This window comes from Mustela putorius, unplaced genomic scaffold, assembly GCF_011764305.1.
Source record: "Mustela putorius furo isolate JIRA1106 unplaced genomic scaffold, ASM1176430v1.1 tig00000997_pilon_pilon_pilon, whole genome shotgun sequence".
In the NCBI taxonomy this organism is placed as follows: Eukaryota; Metazoa; Chordata; class Mammalia; order Carnivora; family Mustelidae; genus Mustela; species Mustela putorius.
Genome location: NW_025421527.1, coordinates 265974 through 288961, shown reverse-complemented (window position 1 = coordinate 288961; position 22988 = coordinate 265974). Strand labels below are relative to the sequence as shown.

Below are 22988 nucleotides of genomic sequence, written 5' to 3'. Positions count from 1 at the left end.
TATGCCTGTGCCCGTTGAAGGCCCAAAGGCGGCCACACAAAGGTGACGGCGGTTAATCCCTGGCATTCTGTCCCTTGGTCTGCCTGGGGCTGGCATTGGGGGAGGGCTAGCCCGCCTCACCCCTTCCCAAGATACCGCACACAGACACACGGGCATACGTGTGGGCTTGTCCTTGGCCTGTACATCTCTCTCATGGGCTGAATGAATCCTAGAGATGGTCTGAGCACTGGAGGGGACATGCAGGTCCTTTGGGCCCATCTGGTAGAGATCAGAACTGAGGCTGGAAGGATCCTCAGGGTGGGGTGGGGATAGAGCCTGTATAGTTCATGTCCCTTCTCCTCGTCCCAGCGTAATGTCAGGAGGCAAATGACGTGTTGTGTAGCTTCTCATTCCAAAGATATTTATCAATCACCTGCTGTTGGCCAAGGTCTTTTGTATTCTGGATTTCATTCCGGACCTGCTCATCTGGCTCCTTTCCATCTTAAGTGCTACAGGACGGTTCAGCCTCGTGATCCCTCTGCTGGTAGCTCTCCCGCTACCCAGGCGGCAGATTTGAATTCCTACCCTGTCGGAATTTCTGTGCTACCATTTCCTCATTTACTCAGCCCAAAGGCAGCCATTATACTGCGCCTAATAAATGCCCGAATCTGTGTCCGATGCTTTGCAGAGCTGTCTCACTTAATCGTCTGAGAAGTATTTTTAGGGAACCCATCGCTCACAGTAGGACATTTGTACTGTCCTCGAGCAGTGTGCCCAAGGACACTCAGAAGAAGCTACACGACCGTCTTAACGTGACTTTATCCACCTACCAGGCATAAAAGCACATGCTTCCTCCTGCCTCTGCGTTTGACCCTGCTAACCTCTGAGGAGGTGGGGCAAGTCTGTCTGTCTGGTCTGTCTGGTCTTCCGCTGCCTCTCTCCATACTTCTAGAAAAGAGTATCCAACCTTTCGTTTGTTTCTGGTAGGACATGGCATGGGTCTTATTCTTCATTCTCTTTCCTTTAGATTCTCACTATTTAGAGATGGAGTCTCTCATTGGAAACCCATAGCCCCCAGGCCGACCCACCGATTTCAGCGAGACTGGCAGGTTCAAGGCCGCCATTCACCAGCTTGCTCTGATGCAGATCCTGCTGGCTCCCTCACTTATCCCCCTCCCCAGCACTGTCGGGGCAGGCTCCTGTAGCTAAATCACTGGTTATTTGGGAGTGAAGTGGTATGTATCATCTGGATGGTAACGTGTTCATCAGGGCCTCAGCTTACCCTTGACCCTCAGAGAAGCGCAGTAATCCGTGTATGGGCTATTGAATTCATCTTGGTGTCTGGAGAGAGGGCGGTGACTTAAACCAGCTTATTTCCCGCTTACTGCTGAGGCCAGCTCCCACCTTTGCTGGGGAGGATTCTTGACTCTTCCCTTTGTGGTAGGAGCTCCTGAACCAGTCTTTTCAGGAACTTTGGCCTGAAAGCTGTGATCAGTCCCTCAGGAGTAAGACCTCTGTTCTTCTTTGGGTAAATTCTTATTCAAGGCAGAGGGCCATGGATCGTGTTGGTGGATTCCGTTTTCTAATGTTGACTTCAACCTAGTAAAGCCCTCTTTAAGCCCCACTTACCTCTAACATGGGCCATGGGAAGGCAGTGCAGCTGCTGGGACAGGAGAGAGGTCAGGAGGGCGGGATTTGGTCTCACGTCCTGCTAATCCTGCCCTCACCCAAGGCCTTAGGCCAGCCCCTTTCTGTCCCTGTTCCCCTATTTTGCACTGAGATTCACATGAGCATTAAGGCCCACTGGGGACCAATCCCTTTTTCAGTGTGGTGCCTGGTTTGGTGAGGATGCTGGTCAGTTTTGATTTTTAAGTACACAGGATTGTGGATTAGCTCTGTCTGAAATTCCACGGCAATTGTCAGTTGGCCTACAAGAATGAAAACGAGACCTAAAGAACTAAAGCATTATAACTAAGTCCTTTATTAAAAGAATGCTCAACTCAAGTGAACACAGACCACCCATTCTAACATGCCATTGGCCAGCCCGCTTAAATTTAGGGAGACTTGGCAGAGAAAGGTTTAGCTTTGTATCTTGCAAAGTGGAAGCAGACACTGCAAATAAAAACCGATACTGTTGCTGTTCCTGGAGCTCTCCCCGAGAAGCCAGGTGTGGCTTTACACATTGGCTGTGGTTGGCGATGGCGTCTACGTTGGGAAGAACGTAAGGGATTGGAAGGACTTCATCAGAGCAGCCGCTCTCTTCCGTGATCTCCATTTAACTTACTTGCTAGTCTCCATCCCTTTTGCAAAATGCATTAATGGCTACTGTATGCTCTATGCCCATGTTACTTTTGTGTGCACAGTAATTCCCCTCCATTAAGGCTGAGTGCGTAGCAGGAGTCCATTGTGCAAGTTGCTGTTACCTGTTTGCAACAGTAAATTTGCTGTTGTAACTTGAGTAACTTGATCATGACATAAATGGAATGAGTGGGATAGATAGCTAACGTGCATTGAGCACCCCTGGGTGCCAGGCACTCTTCCAAGTGCTTAACACCTAATTGCCTCTAATTGCTGTGTGAATGAAACTAAGTTGAGGGTTTCCAACAAAATTGGTAAAAGTGAGTTGCTACAAAAGAAATTGCTGGTGAACTAGGTGCAAAGACAATGGCAAGAGTTAAAAAGTTGAAAGGAGAGAAGCAGCTGTGGAAGGGGTCTGCCTGCAGCCGTCTTTGTGTCTTACTGTGTGATGTCTTCAAGGTCTTCATCCACTTGGAAGAAAGCAAACTAGAAATCTGTTATTTATGCAAGAAGACTTTGGGCAATTAATCTATGGACCCGTACCTAAAGGACAGATCACCAGTAGGCTCAAAAATATTAGTAAACCTGTTTATATACTTATTTTAAAATGCTCAAGGTATGTCCATTTTTTTTTTTGTTTTAGTGATTCATGGCTTTAACATCTGGTTTAACTAATGGACCATAATAGTCTTGATAAGAAGTCTTTTGCTATAAAAGTCACCGAAGCCAAAACAGATACGAGCCCCAGATGGCTCCGGTCCGTACACAGGTGCCCACAGGGGGTTGCTCAGGCTCCTCTTTGGAACGAGTCTCTGAAGTAACCGTTGTGGCCCACGGATCGTGTTCTCGTACTACAAGTCCCTTTCCCCGCCGTCAGTTAAAGTGGGTCAGATCGGATTTTAACCTGTCAACTGTATCCACAACTTGGTGGACTGCGTCAGCAGAGGTTTTGAAGCTCTGTTTCAAGGGCAATGCAGTTTGGCATAAGAAAACACCGACTGCCCTTTGGTGCCTGTCCCGGAAGGGGTCGACTTGCTGTCCCCGTGGTCAGCTCCTTGGCGGATGAGAAGGGCAAGCACTTGCGCACCCGCATGTGTGTACACCCCGGCTTGGGGTCCGCGAGCCTACGGGCCAGGGGCTGGGCTCTGAGCTTTAAGGACACAAGAAAATACCTGATGTGACCACTGCCCTCAAGCTGGGGTATGTGTCTAGAGGAGCCCCCACGACTGGCTGAGCGAGAAGGGGTGTCAGGAGCCGTTGGAAGGACGAAGACCACAGGAGGGGCTCCTGGAGGGAGAGCCGCGGAGCAGCGTGGTGACCACACAGAGGAATGAGACAACCCAATGACAATAACTTAGGGAATCATCCGCTTTCAGAGAGCTTTTATGTTTCTCTGATGTTATTCTCAGCATAGTTGCAGGGAGCAGAAGGCCCCCCTTGACTGCTCCCCGACTCTTGGGACCCAGATGAAGAGGGAAGGCGGCTTGTGTCTAACATGAAACCAGGGCTTGGACCAGGCTTCCCGGGGTGTACATGGTTCTGCTCCCAATGCCAGGCTGTGCGGCTTCTCGCACACTTGCTCCCCTCCCTGCCCCCGTAGTGACACGTTGAAACCAGCCCCTTAACTGCCCAGGTTACCTTGTCTTATTGCCTTACTGTGTCCTTTTCAAGAAGATGCAACTATCAGCAGCTTACTAAATGTGGGGCCTCACTGACTTCTGGGACTGAATGGTGTGTGCGTGCACGCACGTGTGTGCGTGTGTCCCCTGCCTGCTCACCCTGGCAGGTGGCTTGGGATTACTGTCATCTGGTTCGGGGCGACAGTGGCCGGACAGCACCCTTAACCGGCACTCTCTGAACCCTTCAGGGAAATCTTAGGTAACACATTCTCTTCACTCCTGGGCAGACTGAGCTGTGCCCTCGGCAGCTCCCTGCTGCTTAATAGGGTGGCGGTTGCAGAGGTCCATAAGCCACCTGGACGGAGGGCCCTTAAAGCAGAGTGCTTGTTCCTGCTGGAGCCTGAACTCCACTGTGTGAGCAAAGGATCTGGAAGCTTCCCTCCCCGTTTCTCGTACTCAGAACAAACCCCACAAATGCATGGGTGACAAGTCAGCATGTGTTGTTGAGGGCTTGGTGTTTACACCGGGGCCCTGGAAGACGAGAATAAGCACAGGGGAAGAATACAAGGCCATGTCCATCCTCCATGGTCCATTCATTCATTCACTTAACAAAGATTTACTGAGCAGCTCTGAAGTGCAGAGTAGTGTGTTAGGTATCGGAGACTCCATTTGGAGAAGCTGTAGCCATGGCCTGGCGGAGTCCTCCTTCTGGAGGGACACAGACAAGGGCTGATTGCACCGGGGGCTGATAAACGCTGTGGGTGCTCACGAGCAGTTGGGCAGCTGTGTGTGGTTTTGTTGGTGGGGGTTGGGGTGCTGTTCACTGGCTGTTGGCTAAAGGCGTGAGTAGAGGCCAAAATCCAGTCCATTCCCCTCTCCAGACACTGCTGCCTTGGGGTAGGAGAGCATTTTTGTAAGCGACAGAAGGCCCCTCAGGAACCAGCAGTGTCCTTGACTGGAAAGACACCTGAACTACATTTGCAGGGAGAGGGTAAGCTTGGAAGGAAATATTTGAACTGAGACTGGAAAGATGATTGGGAATTAGCCAAGGGGTGGGGGTGAGGGGTACAGAGGAGAGATGGGAAAGAACATTCCAGGCAGAGTCCTAATTTCCAACACTGGGATGGTAGTTAGCACGAGCTGGCTGCTGGTCTGAGGGCTTTAAGCTGATCCTCGTAGGAGGAAGTTGCACGTGGACAGCACTGAAGTGAAAGAAAACACGGCATGTTTTGGATTCTGGAGGGTGTTCATTGTGGGTAGAGCACGGAATTCAGAGGGAAAGGGGGCCCGTGAAGGCGGGGCCAGTGCCTGTAGCTCATCACGCTTGCGCCACCCTTGCTGTGTGCTGGGTCCCTGGAACACACAATGCACAGTGACGCGTTTTTGCCCTCAACACAACTCTGTGGGGCAGGTATTATCTTCTCCTCAGGCAGCTGCAGACGAGACCAAGGAGGATGGAGTGACCTGCCCGGGCTGGCTGCAGAAGGGGAGAGACAGATTCACAGTAAGACACCAGGTTTGGTCCCCACGCTGCCCATCCAGGAGGAGTGCGAGCCGGAGACAGGCTGCCAAGAGCTGACTGGGCAGTGGGGAGGAAGGAGAGCCAGCCAGACGGGGTGACGGGTCTCAGCGTGGGCAGGAGGGCAAGCCGTGCAGCTCTGCGGACGACGATGGGCCACGTGTGCCATCTCGAGTCTTTGCCAACAACTAAGGGACCATGAAAATCCGTCCTCATAAATCATTGTGTTTATTCCTAAACACAATCCTATGAAAGTTGGATGTAGTATCCACTGTGGCCGTGGAGGAGGAAGAGGAGTCTCCAGGGAAGTAAAAAACAAAAACAAAAAACAGATCCTCACTCGGCAAGCTCATTTGTTCATTCACTCAGCATCTATCTCTTGAGCATCTCCTAAAAGCCAGACGCTCAGTGAGGCATGATGGGTGATACGCAAAGCCATTCCCTGACCCTGAGGGGACGGGGACTTTAAAAGTTAAACAGGTCAGTGCAGGGATTTAAAAACGCAAAATCTTTGACACTGGTGTCAGGGAGAGAAATGAGATCTGTGACTGTCCCTGCCTGGATCCTGGGCTGACCTTTGGGGTTCCCCAATTGCCCATAGATCGCTGTGGAGGCACTAGACTTCTGAGGCTGGTTTCCAAAGACCAGACACCTATCCCTCACTCTGAGCAGACCCAGCTGCCAAGGAGCCCGGCTAGCCTCCTCCAGCCAGGCCGGAGAGGCCACGTGCAGACACTCTGGTCGACAGCTCCCGCTGGGCTCCGGTCAGTAGCCAGGGCCATCTGCCAGCTTTGTAAGCGGGCCATCTCGAAGGCCCGGCCCAGGCTGACCTTCAGGTGACCGCAGCTCTAGCCAGCCTCCTGCACCAACGTCATGAGAACCCCAAGCAAGAACCGTCAACCCAGCCTCTCCCACGTTCCCAACCCACGAAGGCAGAAACCAAATAAAAAGGTGGTTTCGGTATTAGAGATGTTTTGAGTCATTGTTTAGAAAGCATCTGAAGAGTCAGCCACGGGGAGCTGAGGGAGGCGGCACCTACCTCCAGGCACCCAGCGGTCGTCGGGCTCAGATCCTGCGAGAGAACGCTGGTCCGACGGTGAGTGTCCGCATCCCAGCTGCCTCTCTGCTTTCATTGCGAGCTGGTCTTCGGGAGGGAGGGGGCAGGCAAAGGTAGAAGAGAACAAGTGAAAACGGACAATGTAATTCAGAGGACTTGATTTTTGCACGCTGCTCTGGGTTTGAGCTGACAGCCGCCGCTCCGCATGCACCCAGACATGCACCCACGCACCCAGCGGGCGGGCTGGGGGCCTGATTAAGTTACAGGCATCCCTGACGGAGCCTATCGTGCTCCGTCTTTAAGCGGGTCACAAGTGGTGCTCTCGGCTTTATTCGGGTCTGACACCTGCTCCAGGTGTTTGCAGACGCGACTGCAGGGTCTTCGCCTTGGGTTTCGCCGTGGAGTAGTTGTGGCTGCAGACCGGGGCTGAGAGGGGGGTAAAGGCATTCTGCTCCGAGTCCCCCACGCACTGGGGTAGTGCGAGGCACGTGCGGTGTGGGTGAGGGGGAGGGGCGCTGGGAGGGGCTCTGGCCCGAGATTGTGTCCCATAAGAGGCCAAGGCATTCGCTTCCTCCATTCTGGGTCCCACCTTTGCTCCCCGTTTCCTCGCGGTTAGGCCTGTGGGACGCCTTCTGTTGTCACAGAAGAGACACGAGGAGAGACATGGCCATTGGTGAAACGGGTCCCACCCGTTGCCCTCACCCTGCTGGGAAGGAGCAAGTTGTCCACAGTTTCCTCATTGTTGCAGGAAGAGCAAACCTCTCTTCCCTGCCGGGCTGGCCTCACTTCTCTCGGTTCTCTGTCCATTACGGTGGAAGTCGTGATGCTTTCACCAGAAATATCTACAGGCAGCTCTGGGGATTGCTTCTGGGAGACCGGGTGCTCCCGGTGAGTCTCCTCTCTTAATTAATGTTTCTAATTTTTAGTCATCTTGAAATGAAAGAACTTTACCCCTGGGCTGTCCGAGATGCTCGCCATCAGTGTGCTCTTGCTGAGACCCAGAGGAGCAATTTTCAATCTCATTTAACCCGCGCAGCAGCTGTTTTAAGAACTGGTGCAGGATCTTCTTCATCCCACAGGGCGGGAGTGACAGAAACCTGATCCACATTCAGTGTCTGTACTGCTCGGGCCCACAGGGAATCCTCTTGTTTTCCTGAGGTGAGTCCCGGGGTCCTTCAGGAGCTGACTCTTCCTCCTGGCAGAGCCCTGTCTGGATTTTCAAAGACACTGTGTCATCGACACCATCTCCCTTCTGAGCTGGGGACTGGCTCTGCAGGGCACACGGGCCCTGGAAGGCTCTCTCCTGTGAGAGTCACGCCTGGCTTTGTGGAGCTCGTGTTCCTCATGGAAGCTGGGCCGGTGGGGGGAACGGAGGGCAGGTGGGGGTCCAGCTCCATGGGGCAGGTTCTCTTTAGGGAGCACCTGTTGGGAAAGTCGGACAGCTTGTGTCATCTCCCCCCTCTCTGTTGAGGCAAGGTCCCTGCTGAGGTCAATAGTTGATCCCCATCTTTTCAAGTAGAGTTGACACACGATGTAGTGTGAGTTTCGAGTGGACAGTGTGATTTGAGAGCTCTGTGTTACGCTGTGCTCACGTGCGTGGCCACCATCTGTCACTGTGCAGCGCTATCGCAATACAGTGGACTGTGTTCCCTCTCCTGTGCCTTTGACCTCTTCATTCCATGACTGGAAACCTGCACCTCCCACGCCCCTTCACCCATTTTGTCCTTCCCCCATGGCAACCACCATGTGTGGGTCCCCTTCCCCCTTTATCAGACACTTTCTCAGAGATTCTTCCTCGAACCAACCTTCGTCGCCATCTGTTAACCTGGAAGTGTTGAAAACCCCAGGCCCATTTTATGGCTGCTCCAAGTTCTGTGGGTTCTGAACGAACAGTCATAGGATTGTATTTGTTTGCAACTGGTGGAGAACTTCAAGGTAATTTAGGTTAAGCCTTGCATTTTATAGATGAGCAATTTGGGGCTTTGAGAAGTTTGGTGCTTTGCCGGACGATATATGCCTAGTTAGCAACAGAGCTTAGAGAATCCCCTCGGGTTTCCTGCTCTTAGATCAGTATTTGCTTTGCATTCTATTGCTTGACCTAAAAGCAGTACCTGCCAATGGATTTGAGGCAGGGTTTCTACATCACTCTTTGTTGTGGGGGCTGACCTGTGCTTTGTGGACCTTCAGCAGCATCTCTGGCCTCTACCTACCAGGTCTCAGGAACAACTCTTTGCCCACCCAGTTGTGAGAAGCAAAAATGTCTCTAGACTTGCCCAAAAGTTCTGTGAGGGGGCTGAGATGTTCCCTGACGAGAACGGCTTCAAGTTAGTGTGTCTCTTAAAGATTTATTTATTCATGAGAGATCAGGAGGGTGTGTGTGCGCATGCTGGCGGTGGGGAGAAGGGCAGAGGGAGAGCGAAAATCCCAAGCAGGCACCACGCTCAGCGCAGAGCCCGATGCGGGGCCCGATCCCATGACCCCGAGATCATGACCTGAGCCGAAATCAAGAGTCGAATGCTTAACTGACCGAGCCCCTCAGGGACCCCAAAGTTAGCGTATCTTTAAAGAAACAGACTTATGTTCACTCATCCCTGGAGTGTGTGAGTATAAAGCAGACAAGCAGTAGGCAGGGATTTGAGAAGACATGAAGCTTTCCAATGAGCTGTGACTAGACCGGCTCCTGGGGTTTCAGACTGTATTGCCTGTGCCCTCACTTCCGTGTTTAGACTGTGATGCCACCAGAAGGAGAGTCTGGCGGGGTGGGGGAACACTTAGAGGAAATCAGTAGGATATTTGGTCTATTAAGGGAAACACCCACGACAGACATTCTTGTATAAGAGCCTTGTCTCCAGAATACATAAAGGACTTAAAGTCGCCAGCAACCAAGCAAGTGACCCATTTTATTTTATTTTTTTAAGATTTTATTTACTTATTTGAGAGAGAGAGAGAGAAAGCACGAGAGTGGGGAGGGTCAGAGGGAAAAGCAGACTTCCTACTGAGCAGGGAGCCCGATGTGGGACTTGATCCCGGGACTCCAGAATCATGACCTGAGCCAAAGGCAGTGGCTTAACGAACTGAACCACCCAGGTGCCCCAAATGACCCATTCTAAAAGGCGGGCAAAAAATTTGAACAGACACTAAACCAAAAAAGATGACAAGACCATGACAAGATGTTCAGCATCATTAGTCCTTTGGATAATGCAGGTTAAAACAAAAGGAGATGCCATCACTTCACTTAAGGGTGGTCAAAACCGGAAAGACAGTTGCTGTCAAGTGTTTGTGAGGCTGTGGAAGTTCTGGAACCCTCACACGCTGCTGGTGGGGATGGGAAGAGACAGCCACTTTGGAAAATGGCTGGGCAGTTCCCTTAAAATGTTAAACATATACCTACCATGGGGTCCAGCCTTTCTACCCCTAAGCATTTCCCCAGGAGAAATGCAAGTGCACGTCCATTGTACATTCATGGCAGCTTTAACACAGTGACCCAAACTGGAAACAGCCTAGATGTTCATCAGCCATCACTTTTTCAACCTTGTGTTGTGAGTGAGACATTTTCACATCTTGCCAAACAGATCAAGTTCAGTAAAGAAATGGATCAGATTGAGAGCATCTGTTTGGGTCCAGATACTGACTTGCTTTTTGAGTGTGTCCGAGTGTCATTAGAGTAAGTCAAGTGACACTTCTGTTCTTTCTGGTGATGGAGTTTGGCAGTGGAATTGGTAATCTTTCCTCCGTAGTCCCAGATGGACTATTTTAATGGGCTGCTAGCTGATGATGGTTTCTTTAAATAACAAGATTTAAAAGATCACACCTAGCTTTAAAAACTAGCTCTGTTAATGCATTTTATTTATACAACATTAAAACATTTAGGGAGTAAAGATGTTCTTGGTCACTGTAACTCCTCTTAAAGATGGCAGGCCAGATGCCCTTGTGGCTAGAATTCTTCCCAAAGAATCAAGAGTTGGGAACCAAGAAAAGAAATTATTTCAGGGGATGGTAGAGTGATAATTCCTGCCCCAGAAATAGCCAAGATTTCTGTGATGTGTGTGGGTGGGTTGAGACTCGCTTTAGAATCCATTTTTAAAATTTAATATATATTTTTTGAGTCCCTGGTAGGTCTTGGGCATTGAGATCCATAAAGGTAGTAAGATACCATCCAGTCTTGTCTTTAAAGATGTCATAGTCCAGTCAAGAGAAAGACAAGTCTGTGCACAAGGACAGTCCAGAATGATGAATGCTACGGTGGAGATGGGCATTTGGTGCTGCTAGCAGGGCACACCCAGATCATTAATAAAAAGTGAGGTGGGAGTTGATCAGGAAATGCTTCCTCATTCCTCCTAGATACCCTAGCTCGGTGCTGGGTGTTTGAGCATGGGGAGCGAAAGTTGCTAGTAAAAGATACGGGTCTTGCTGTCAGAGATTTTAGTCTAGCGGAGATAAAGTTAGTGTGCATGGGACTAAGATGGCCATGTGTTGAGACGGTGTAAGGTGTTGGAAGCAGTCCTGTGATGAGTGGCAAGAGAATTGGATTCTGGCCCAGGTTCTGCCCCCATGTGGCTCTTGACCCCGGAACAAGTCACTCACTGGCTCTCTGGGCCTCAGTCTTTTTAACTCTAAGAGGAGAAGCCAGGAGAACAATTTATGCTATGTCATGTACTTTCTAGGTCTTTCCACGTTGTAGTGTGTCGAGGGGAGATATCTGGGGAGAGGATGACCAGTTTGTTCTCATTGGAGAGATCTGCCTCGGTGAAGCTCTGGTTAAGGAGAAATGCTGTCTGGTATTAGGGTGGGCAATCTGTGGGAGTGAGATTTTTAAAGCTCCGAAGACTTTTTGTGGGAATCCTATTTAAAGCTAAAGCAAAAGGTGAGTCTTACCTGCTGGAACCAAGAGCATTAGTCCCTTTGGCCTCAGTCCTTCAGTGACCCCTTTTTGATTGTGTGGTCTTGACTTAGCTTTGGGTTCCTGATCATTATCAAGAGGGACCTACACCCAAGATCTAGAACACTAGCATGTTCTCTCTTGTTCTGGGGCCTTCCCTCCTGGCATGTAGGATTAGCCAGTGCCACTAGTCCATGATTGGACAGACGTTTGCTCCTCTTGCTTCTTTCTTTCTTAATCCCTCCTGTCTGACAACATGGCAGGACATGTGCTCCTGATCTAAGAGTGTCCAAACAATGCACAGCACTGTTATTTGAAATAAAAACATAAATAAGGAACTTGTACAGAATTGGAGGAACTGAATTGCATATTTTTTTCTCTGCCACATCCGGTGCGCCTGAATGCCTCCTTTGAGACACTCACTTCCTGGAGCAGACCTGAAGGACTGCAGGTCTACCTGGCAGCTTGGCGAGTGCTTGTGGTGATGGATTTCCAACTTGGTGTCTTTCTAAAGGGTGTGGAAGACATGAAGATGTTCTAGATTGGGGTAGCAGCAGTGAATTGTTTCTACTCTCCTTTCTACTTCTGGACTCCAGATCTTTACCAGCTCCCATTCGTTACCCTAAATTCAATGTATGGGGTTCAACAATGTACCTGCCATACTGATTCCTTGTTTTCCTGCAGACAGTATCTGGTGGCCATCCATGGTCTTCCAGAGAGTTTCTCCTCTAAATTCAACAGCTTATTCCCAGTTGAAATTTGACTTCCCAAATGACTATGGGGGAAATGACAGGTCTGTCAGGCTTGATGAGTAGAAAATAATCAGAAGGCTAGATAAGAAAATAATCAGAAAGCTGTGTAGGGATTTATTTCATTTTGTCACCTATAATTTTAATGTCAGAATAATTGGCTAGGTACCAATTATTTTCTAAACAAAAGGTTGGATAACACAAAAAGAGTTGTAACAGTCCTGTCCGGAGTAATTAAAGTTAAAAAGCCTTTTGCTAGTATGGATGGGACCAACACCATCATACTTGACACACGAGAGGACAGTTCCTTGATGGGGCTTTATACCATGTGAAGTAGACTGGCAGTAATTGGGACTCAGCAGGTAAAGTGCCCAAGGTCATGCATATAATAAGGAATGAGACTGACTTTCAAATTCTGATCTTTCAGACTTGATTCCAAATCCAATATGTCTTCCATGACCGTATGCATTTATGATTAATGGAACTTGTCTAATTTACCCATAAGCTGCTCTTGTTAGATTAAAAAGAAATGAACACTTTATTCATGATAAGTATTAAGAGATAGTAGCAAAACTCTGAGGAGCTTCTCAGAGTTTATATCCCCCTTTTACCTGAAAAACATTTCAGCAGGAAAGAGGGGAAAGAACGGACAGCTTACATCCGTTTCCTTATGGTCCTACATCTTCAGGGGTCATGGCCTGGACTGTGCTGATGACCCTTATACCCAAGTGTTTTCTGTGGAGAGCCTTGATGATAGGACCCAACAGATGGGTAGAGGTCATTTTTATGTGCCATGGTACTCACCCCGAACCCAGCACAAATAACGTCACACCACACTCATGTCCCAGATTCATTTCCTTGGGACACTGGAGGTTTTGTTACTTATACCAGAGAAGTCTTTGGGGGGGACCCATCTCAATATGTGTTTTCATCTTGAGTTAAATCCAACTCTTCTTGTTTCCTTCTCCATCAAACCACACCCCCCTTGCCTTTCTGTCAAGGGGTGATGGACAATAGGTGGTAGCAACAGTTTCTATGGTAACAGCATCTGAGTCATCTCCTTGGAAACCTGCATAAAGGCCTTCCATCTCCAGACCAGCTCAGCGCAACTTGGAAGGCCTTTGTTCCCATGAATGTATCAGCATGGGGCAGCAAGCTCTCCCGGGCTCTGGCCACTGCAGTTTCCTTTGGCTCCCGATGCTCACAGCAGTCTGGGTATAGAGTCGGATTCAACCAAATGTGGGGGTTGGTGGGCCCTGGGGTGCTTTTCTCAGCCTAGCCCATGTCCAGAATGCATTGTCTTCGGTCCAACAGCAGATGCCCAGCAGCTTTAGCCAGTAGACTGCTTGCTTTTTAAAATGCCCAGATGACTCAACCAAGTCTCCCACAGTGACCAGCGATGGATCAGAATAAAGCAGGACTGCTTCAGAACGCTGATGAGCTGGGTATTTTGGCATGGTCCTGAAGAGAATCCTGAAATGGGGCACCATGGGATAGCTTGTCAGAGACCCTCTCCTTACGGTGTCCTTCAAATGCAGCAATTTTGTTCCTTAAATGAAAGCAGAATGGTTTCCAGCAGCTAAGAGGATTAATTCTCATGTCATCATCCACACCAAGTCACAATCACAAACGCTTCCATTGTGCTGCTTATTTTATAGATCATTTTCACATTCAGGAGCTCAATTAATCATTTATTCAATCATCAACACGTGTTAATTTGAAACTTACTACATGTTGTGTATTGTGTTGGGAGTTTGGGGCAGACCTGTGAGGAAAAAAAAAAAAAAAAAACCACAGTCCCTGCCCTACTGAAATTTACAGATTGGAGACTCCAGGGCTAATCAGATAATCCCACGTGTGTGAATATTCAGCCAAGCGGCACTAAAGGATCAGGTCCATGGTATGATCAGTGTGTCGAATGGAGGGAATTGACCTTTTGGAGACCTCTTCCCTGAAGAAGCAATGGTCATGCTGACACCTCATCAGCAGGGCCCTTTGCAGATGAAGAAGCAAGGATTTGCAGGGCGAAGTAGCTTCCCTATGATCACACGCACTGCTGAACGGCAGTCCAGGAGTCCGATCCCAGGCTCTGTCTGTCCCTTCCTGCTGACTCTCCAAGCTCCACCTACGGTCCGTCTTAGACCAGATAGCCATTTTCACTCAGGTTCTGCCCAGCTTCCAAGCCTGAGCCCATTGCCTATTTGCCCAGGAGGACAACTGTAGGAATTTTCTTTATCCATGGACATTGTCCTCCAAGATGTTAACTGATGGAGGTAGCTTGCTTTTTTTTTTTTTTAAGATTTTTTAATTTATTTGACAGAGAGACATCACAAGTAGGTAGAGAGGCAGGCAGAGAGAGAGAGAGGAGGAAGCAGGCTCCCTGCTGAGCAGAGAGCCCGATGTGGGACTCGATCCCAGGACCCTGAGATCATGACCTGAGCTGAAGGCAGCGGCTTAACCCACTGAGCCACCCAGGCGCACAGGTAGCTTGCTTTTAAGGGTTGACCCTTAAACTCAGGACTCAGGCTAAAAGTTAGTCTCCTCCCAGTCCCCCACAAAAAGGTTAGAGGTAGTTTGACATAATATAAGTGTGTTCTTAATCCCCTTGGTGAAGTGTGGATGGGCCTCAAGACAGTTTTTGCCAACATTTCAGAGCAGAGCAGCTGTGCGGGGCAGCTCTATTCCTCTGTCGGTGGACATCCAGGTTCTTTCTACAGTTTGGCTATTGTGGACATTGCTGCTATAAACATTCGGATGCATGTACCCCTTGGATCACTACATTTGTATTTTGGGGATAGACACCCAGTAGTGCAATTGCTGGGTCATAGGGTAGCTCTATTTTTAACTTCGTGAGGAACCTCTGTACTATTTTCCAGAGTGGCTGCACCAGCTTGCATTCCCACCAACAGTGTAGGAGGGTTCCCCTTTCTCCGCATCCTCGCCAACATTTGTGGTTTCCTGGCTTGTTAATTTTAGCCATTCTGACTGGTGTGAGGTGGTATCTCACTGTGGTTTTGATTTGTATTTCCCTGATGCCAGGTGGTGTTGAGTATTTTTTTGTGTCTGTTGGCCGTCTGTATATCTTCTTTGAAGAAATGTCTGTTCATGTCTTTTGCCCATTTCTTGACTGGATTATTTGTTGTTTGGGTGTTAAGTTTGATAAACTCTTCATAGATTTTGGCTACTAGCCCTTTTTCAGAGCAGTTTAAAAATAAGTGACAGTTTAGGCATACCCCTTAATCCTGGATTCGTAGCTAAAACGGTGTTATCCATCTCTTTTTTGATGCTGAGTTCTGAGCAAATGTTGCCATTTTTGTGGCTGTCATCTTGTGAGAAAGTTCTGTTTTCCTACCATGAACAAACTGATCTTACTTTCTTAAAAAATATGTTGTTTTTTAAGTTTTCCAAGCCATGTCTTTAACAAATGTTTTTGCTGACACAGTTGAAGATTTATCTTTTTTAAATGCATGAATCCAGAAAATAAGCAGGCATCTCCTGTATCAAGGAGACCATTCCTATCTTAGGGAGACCATGTCTGTTCCTACTGAGGCTACTTTGAGGTTGAGGAAGGAAAGGGGAAGTAAGAGTGGAGCTGTGTGATTGGGGGCAAGTTGGCTCTCCCATTCTCTCTAAAAAATGTATATTAAGAACCATTTTCTTCTAATGAAATATTTGTGTCATTGTCTTGAAATATTTTTGAATATTTCAAATATATTCTGAATATATTTTGAATATTTTTGACCTCCTAGGGTTGGGATTTCTGGTAACCCAGAGTGGCTTTAGGAGGGTGCCCCTGGCTGGGAATGCAATGTCACCATGTGTATGAATGGGCAAAGATGAAAGGTACCATGCCCCTCCCCACCACACACCACACTGACACTAACAAGGGTTTGTAATTTTGAAAATCATCTGACTGTTTAAGCTGATGGGGTCCTCTCATTAACATTTCCTAGTATAGGGAGACCACCCTGGGCCTCCTTGCTGTTTTTCAGACCTTGAAAGAGGAAGGTAGGCAGCTTGTTATTGAGATTCGTGGATGAGGACAGAGTTGAAGGTGCTCAGAACCCTGGCAGAGGCTGATGGGGAAATGAGTGCACAGGAGTAACAGCCAAGCAAGGAGACTGGTAGGTGAGGGAGCATGAGAAGCTTCCCCTGCGAGGCTCCACCCCCACCTTGCTGGCTAGGACAAGGCAATCACATTGGTTATTTTAGAGTCTGGAACTTGAGGTCTAGGGAACCTACATGAATGTGTTTTCGGCAGCGGCTGGCATGTCCTGAGAGGCTGGGCTGGGTGGGTAATTACAAAGGAGAAGGGAAGTGAGGCAAGAGGCTTCTAAATTACAAACCACTACAGCACTTTCTAGCAAACCACAGTGTACAGCGCACTACAGATTATAACTAGAGCCCACTGTCAGCTGAGAATAGGGTGAGGGCATTTTGCCAGCACAGTCTGTGGGGTGGGTGGTGGTAGTCTCCTTGTCCAGGTAAAGAAACTGAGGTGGATCTCCAGCTCACATAGCTGTTTGATGCCCAATCTGATATGGATCCAGACCTTTCTCCAAGTCCATGTTCTTTCCACTCTTGCTGCATCCTCTCCAGAGAGACTCTCTGTGGTCCATTTAAGTTAGGACAGTCCCTGATGCTGTCAGGATGCTTTCTTCAGAAGGCCCTTTAAAAAGCTGTTTGAGCTCCAGGAATAGTACAGATTGAACTTGCTCATCAGTTAAACACATTTACATCTCCCTTGGGGCTGCGGAATCCGGAGGGTTAATTAGCATCCGTCAGGCTGTTTTCAAGTAACTGGGAAGGACTCAAGATGACCTTGAAGAGCCTTTTAGTATTTGAGGTGGCTTCCAGAGTTTGAGTTATAGATAGATTGGCCACTTTCCCCCTCCACCTCTTTTAATTATGGTGGCTCGTCCTCAGGAAGCTGGGATCTGCATCTTTTCTGTGCTTGCCTGTTCCAGCTGGCCTTGGCCCAGACTGAAGGCAGCACCCCAGACCCTTCCCCAAGCTGTTCTCTCTTCTCCTTCAGCTCCTTTTCCTGTTTCATGCTGAGAAACCATGGTGGCTGGCCTAAGAGAGGGATTTCAGGTGTGAGTCGTTTGCAATAGATAATGAATTGCTATGAGCTATCCACATTTTCTGATTTCTTCTTTCCATGACCTTCCGTTGCTGTGTGGAAGGTGCTGATCAGGGTAGCTGTTGAGCCAAGGTGAGAGCTATAATTGTGGCTGTAGGATGAACAGGTCAGATGCATCCTTTGGGGAGTGACCTCCGCAGTGTCATAAACTTGATGCATGACTATTGTCTCACATGCAAGAGAAACATGGAAATCCAACCTGTGCCCGTTGATTATTTTCTGGGTGAGCAAGAGCCTTTACTCTCACGGTTGGAATAAGGTAAGGAAGAATTGAGTAAGTCAGAAGAGAGATGAGACTGGGAAGACAGCGTCCACCATACACATAGTCCCGCCCTGGGGGAGCGTCGGGGTGCTGGTACGCCTCCTCTATCTTCTGATGTGTCACCAAACATCCCTGCAGTTTCTTCCTTGACTTTGGCTTCTGGATGGACCTTAATCTTCCAGTGGATTTTGCTCCCCTTCCAAAAGGTAGCTAGCTAGGTAGGTAGGTATTTAATTTAATTATTATTATTATATTTTAAGAGACAGAGATGGGGAGGGGCAGAGAGAGAGAGAGAGAGAGAACCCTAAGCATGCTCCACATCCAGCACAGAGCCCAACACGGGGCTCGATCTCACGGCCCTCAGATCTTGACCTGTGCCAAAATCAAGATTTGGACGCTTAACCGACTGCATCACCCAGGTGCCCCAGTCTTTATTATTTCCTAACTCCTGTGAGTCCTTGGGGTTTTCGGTTGGTGGCCAGACAGCTACACTGGCGTGGACACTGTTTAATGTCCTGTTTCATTTCTGACCGGACCATGTAAATAACCATCTTATAGCACCAGCTTCGCTCATCTTACTGCACCACACTCTCTCCTTTGCCTCTCTGCCTTTTTTCCTCCTTTCACACATGCCACGCACATGGCTTGTTATATGGTGTAACAGTGTGTCTCGTCTCCTAGAGTGGCTGGGGTGCCTGGGTGACTCAGGTGGTTAAGCGTCTGCCTTCAGCTGAGGTCATGATCCCAGAGTCAAAAAAGTAAATAAAATCTCAACAGAGTGGTTGATGATGCAAAAGTCATTTCTCATGGAGTCTTAGGGTTCTGCATGCATTGGGTCTGAGTTGAGGATTTCGGCTATTTGACCCCAACAGCTGGCGCCAAATACCTACAGTTCCTCATGAATTTAGAAAACAACTTGTTTTAGAGGCTCTTAATGATTCCAGGCCCATCCATGATTTAACACTTCCCCAGCACCTTCTACTTCTATGGTGACCTCTCCTTGCTTCAGATAATTCTAGGTGAAATTAACTTTTGTTCAGGCCTTTCCCAGGGGTTGGTTCAGAAAGCTTGGGTGTTAGAGGAGAATGGAGGGAGGTGGAGGCCCAGCACGGGTTGGAGCGGGACATCAAAGATGATAAACACTTAGTTTATCATATAGTTTCCTACATTCAGGCCTTGAACCTATGACAGATGCCACAGAGCCTTCTGGTTGGAGGAGCATTTAAAAAGGGAGCTCTGGGCAGAACTTGCCAAAAGCCAGGGTGAGGACCCATTGGGAAGCCAGGGGAGGCCAGTGGGTCTGTGTTCACGTGGGTATGTGATTGAGTAAGTGCTGCTGGGAGGTAGCTCCTGGGTGGTGAGAACACAGGTTCAAATCTGGCACACACATAAAAACAGTCAAAGGCCACATCACCTGTAGTGAGAGTGGGGTGGGGGCCACCGCAGAGGGGAGGAGGCCATCAGCTTGTGTAGGATCTGAGGCCTGCATGGCCGTCTTAGTGCTGTGGATCATGGGGATGGCAGCCCCTGACTGCTGGGCCTCATGTAGCCATTTCTCTCTTCAGATTTTCTCTACTGGCCATAGATGTTTCTTTTTTAATCCCAAATTTCAGAGAGGACATTTCCTCCTTGAAGTACCTCCTCCATACCCCAATGTGGGGCTTGAACTCACAGTGGCAAGGTTAAGAATTGCTTGTTCTACCAGTGCTCTGCTTTGTTTTGGTTGTTTAGAAAATGGACCATGAACTCTCCCCTAGCTCAGTGGTGAGCCTCATTTCTAACCACATCCCTGAGCTCGCTTCCTCCAGAGGCATGGGCCATTTGTGTTTCCTGAATGCCGAGAGTTGGTGTCTGTGTGTGCTCTTGCCACCCAGTCTCCCAGAGCCCCCCTCTTCCCCTCGCCCCTTGTCTCGGAAGGCAAAGGCTTCGTCGCCCTTCCACTGCACCCCACAGCATTTGTAACCCTGAATTAGAATTATAGGACACCTAGCTTTCCTCGTCTGTGAGCCCTGTGACAGTGGAGCCGGGTCTTAGTAAGGTTTCATCCACCTTGTTTGTGGAACGGTCACTCCTGACCCCTGTATCTGCTACAGGCCGCTGAGTGAGAGGTGGTGATGGGGTGAGGTGGGGGCATCCGATAGAACAGGACTGGTGCAGCTTCCACCCTCCCAACCTACCTGTGAGCTTTTTCTCCTACAGAATCTACCTCTGTGTCCCTCACCTCTCTCCTACCTGGGTTTATCTCCTGGTTGGACCCGAGTGGTCTTCAGCAGTTCCTTGTGTCTTTTTTTTTTTTTTTTAAATTTTATTTATTTTATTTGACAGAGAGAGAGATCACAAGTAGGCAGAGAGGCAGGCAGAGACAGAGGGGGAAGCAGGCTCCCTGCTGAGCAGAGAGCCTGATGCGGGGCTCGATCCCAGGACCCTGAGATCATGACCTGAGCCGAAGGCAGCAGCTTAATCCACTGAGCCACCCAGGCGCCCCTAGTTCATTGTGTCTTATATCCCATATGGGGCTCAACTCCTGGCTCTAGATGTTTGTTAGGCCAAGCCCTTAAGGTCTACCGTAGAAGTCTTGGCAATCACGCCTGTCCGACCCACTGCAGGATGGGTCATGTTCTGATAGGTGGTGCTGGTGGCTCTGTGCTATTGGGATTTTTGGTGCCACTTCCTACCTGGGAATTTCATGGAGGGAGAGGGTGGTCCCAAAGAAGCCCACCACTAGGATGAGTAAATGAGTCTGTGTAGGGTTGCTCACTCATAAACAGTACGGTTTACGTGCTTAATGAGCCTAGCGGGTTTGACATGTGTCAGTAAGGAAGGAATGGCCGCGGGTTGGCAGGTGTTGCGGTGGGGGTTCGTGGCAGCGTCCGTAGGGGGATGCATGGTTGAGTCCATTGAGACCCTTCCCCTTGGCTTGGAAACTGGTTTTCGTACTTGGCACTGCTCAGCCATCGCCATCCCTCCCTGCTCAGGGAGACCAGAGACAACCTGTGACCCCCGGTAGGGTTGTTTGGTTATGCTCGTCAGTATCTGGGGGCAGAGAGCTCCCGTATTTGCACACACATGGTCTCTCTCCGAGAATCCACCCTGTGCACTTTTCATCTCATCTGAGCTAGATTGCTTTTGGGTGACTGATTTGGGCAACATTTTCAGTCTTTGAAAAGACTGTCCCACATCCAGGAAGGCATTCCTAAGATGTTTCTGGAGTTGTAAGTCAGACTATTAATTATAGACGCTCAAAAGAATGCTGGTTTCTCTCCCTAAACACAACAGGCCGTTTCTAGCAATACCGAGGAAGTCTCTTATGTTTATATAAAGAATCAGAGGATGGTACTAGTGCCTGATTTTCCTCTCCATGAATTTTTCATTTTTGAGATTGCTTTTGAAAAGGTTCTATTCAAGTTTTGTGTAGTGGTTTGACTTTGCCTTTGTGTCCGGTTTCATAAATACAGTTTCATTGTTCAGTGTTCACATGGTTGTGGCTTGCTTCTTTTATATATATGTATATATATTGTGGAATATGACTACAGGTGAATTATTTTTCTTAGTGGAACTGCCAAAAATTATTAAAATTTACCTTCAATTATATTAACTCAGGATACCACATTAAGTCAAAAAGCACAAGAAAACTTTAAAATGTTTTTAAAAGCATTCATGCATTAATATGCCTGCATTATGGGGTTGCAGGGCTTATTTTAAGAAAAGTTAAATTTCTTAAATCTAATTTGGCAAAGTAAAGTGGATTATCTTTCCAAAAGAAATTTGTCAGTTGTTTATCCTACTTGCATTTCTTCTCCATTTATTTGTAATTTTAAAAATTTGTACTTTGTGTTTGTGTGGGCTTTTTTTTTTTTTTTTTTCCCCTGCAGAGAAACTAAGTCACCCTTTCAAAAGCATGCTAACTAATAGCTCACATATTCCAGTTGCATTGTTCGGGTTTTGTTTTCTTTCCGAATCCTGTGTCGTCCTTCCCCCATTTGAAAATGTAGTGATGTTGTTTCTATGGAAACAGTGATGTCATGGGTATGAATGGGGCTGAGTGACCACCAAGAGTGCCATATATCAAGGCCAGTGATAGAGCCCAGCTTTACCTATGAAGTTGCTAATGGGGCTCTGTTGTCAGCAGCTTGCAAGATATATGGCCGGGAGGAAAGTACATTTGTGTAGCCATTCTGGACAGCCCATATGGAGTGAGTGTGTGTTTGTGAAGCCATGTGTGTTTGATTGTGAAATAAATCCTTCACAGTTGACTGTAGATCATCTGGATTCCCAGGTCTGTAGGGTGGGAACTTGAAACCTATCAAATCAAGTCCCCACCGTCCCTGGAAGGAAAGGGGAGAAAGATCTTTGTCTCCAAGGTTTGGCATCCAGATACGAAAGACTTGTGATGTCAGCATTAATACGAATAGAAGCTTGTAAAGCATGTGAGATACAGGCATCAATACAGACCAGACGTAGAGTTTTGCTTGCATGCATTTAAGTGTTCTTTCCATGTAACATGCAGTGAATAATAGAGATAAGTGGTGACTAATTGATCAGAGCCAGAGTCCTGTTAAGCAGCCAACCATACCATAAGTTACACATCCAAAGAGTGTGGTCCTGTTCAAAGAGGTGGTCTGGAAAGGTTAACCGCGTCATTCAGTGATAACTCCCACTTTTATTTACTTAATTATTTTGACTTTCCTATTTAAGAGCTATATCTAGATCTTGTGGCTCACTCTTTTGACTACTATCAGGATAAATGATATTTGATTTTTTTTTTTAATGTCCAGAAGTCATGTGAAACCAAGTCTAATCATTGGTTGCCTATCTTAATAACTCAACTTATTGCTAATTCCAGTTGAAACGTGAGATATGTTAATGAAATGACGAGGCTGATGATGATGTGGTTTATATATTCATTCTAAAGTAACTTCTTAAAGGGAGATTTCCTCAGAGTTCCAGACAGGAATTATTTGTTGAAATCTACTGTGCTCCCTGGGGTGCCTGCTTGGAGAGTTAACATTTATTTGGATATGTAAGTGCAGTTATGCTGGACAGAAGTACAGTTCCCTGGTAAACATTGTCTAAGTCCATTCAGACTGCTGTATCAACACCATAGATGGAGGGTGGCTTTTCAACCCCAGAAATCTCTTTCTCCCAGTTGCGAATGCTGGAAGTCTATGATCCTAGCACTGCACGGCCAGGTTTGGTGAGAACCCTTTCCTGAGTTGCAAACAGCCATTTTCTCATTGTTTCCTTTCCTGGCAGAGAGGGCAGGGGATCTCTCTGAGGTCTTTTTTTAAAAAGGACACTCATCTAGTTCTTGAGGATTTCACCCTTATGACCTAATCATCCCCCCAAAGCCTCACATCCTAATACCATCCCAAGAAGCAGTAGGATTTCAACATAGGAATTTTGGAGGGATCCAACTGTTAAGTCCGTAACAAAACATAAATCTCCTTTGGCATCAGGGAAGATTTTCCATGTAAGTCAAATTT

The 22988-nt window shown here is 48.0% G+C and overlaps 1 protein-coding gene and 1 long non-coding RNA gene across 4 annotated transcripts in view; one reads left to right on the top strand and one right to left on the bottom strand.

Moving 5' to 3' along the window:
- Positions 1-22988, top strand: part of CUNH1orf226 (chromosome unknown C1orf226 homolog) — a 260479-nt gene that overhangs the window by 141766 nt on the left and 95725 nt on the right. The window lies entirely within an intron of this gene.
- Positions 4532-13106, bottom strand: LOC101686638. Its single transcript, XR_006608523.1, has 4 exons — positions 12905-13106; positions 12006-12126; positions 6455-6559; positions 4532-5373 (listed from the first exon to the last, which is right to left on the bottom strand). It is a non-coding gene; the product is annotated as an uncharacterized LOC101686638 (long non-coding RNA).